At 52.3% G+C, this 585-nt stretch overlaps 1 non-coding gene across 1 annotated transcript; it reads left to right on the top strand.

The window, feature by feature from the left end:
• The first annotated feature begins 223 nt into the window (after window positions 1–223).
• LOC125595930 lies at window positions 224–329 on the top strand. Its single transcript, XR_007330724.1, has one exon. It is a non-coding gene; the product is annotated as a small nucleolar RNA R71 (small nucleolar RNA).
• The last annotated feature ends 256 nt before the right edge of the window (window positions 330–585 follow it).

Below are 585 nucleotides of genomic sequence, written 5' to 3'. Positions count from 1 at the left end.
CTGTGGCTGTCCGTGTGTGTCTGTGTGCACACGCAGGACGTTGTGGCTGTCCATCAGTACACATATCAGCACGCTGGTCCTTGGACTCAGCACGCTGGTCCTTGGACTCAACACGCTGGTCCTTGGACTCAGCACGCTGGTCCTTGGACTCAGCATGCTGGCCCTTCCCGTGGACTGTTCGGGTGATTTTGGCCCTCGTGGTGTTAGCAGCTGCACTTCGTTAAATCCGTGGTGTGGACAGTCTCACTGGAAGAACCTAAATCTAATCCACGCATCTTTGAAGGACTCTCCCACCTCCTGCGAGAATGTGGAAATTTTGTTTCGAATTTCTTCAGTGCGCGCCTAATCGAAGAAGTTTCGTAAGAAAGCATTCTTGATGTCGGCCCAGGATGTTAAGGATCCTGTGGGTAGCTGCCTAAGCCAGTGCATCGCTTCTCCATTCAGCGTGTATCTGAAGAGCTTGCACAGCAGGTAATCTTTGGGGACTCCTTCCATCCGAATAGCAGCGATTAAATCCTCGAACCGTTCTAGATGGTCCATAGGATGCTCGTGCGGTAACCCAGAGTTGGGTATCTGCGACACGAG

The sequence above is a fragment of the Brassica napus genome, unplaced genomic scaffold (genome assembly GCF_020379485.1).
Source record: "Brassica napus cultivar Da-Ae unplaced genomic scaffold, Da-Ae ScsIHWf_1099;HRSCAF=1564, whole genome shotgun sequence".
NCBI lineage: Eukaryota > Viridiplantae > Streptophyta > Magnoliopsida > Brassicales > Brassicaceae > Brassica > Brassica napus.
Note: the sequence above shows the minus strand (reverse complement) of the source record. Positions and strands in the feature narration are given on the sequence as shown.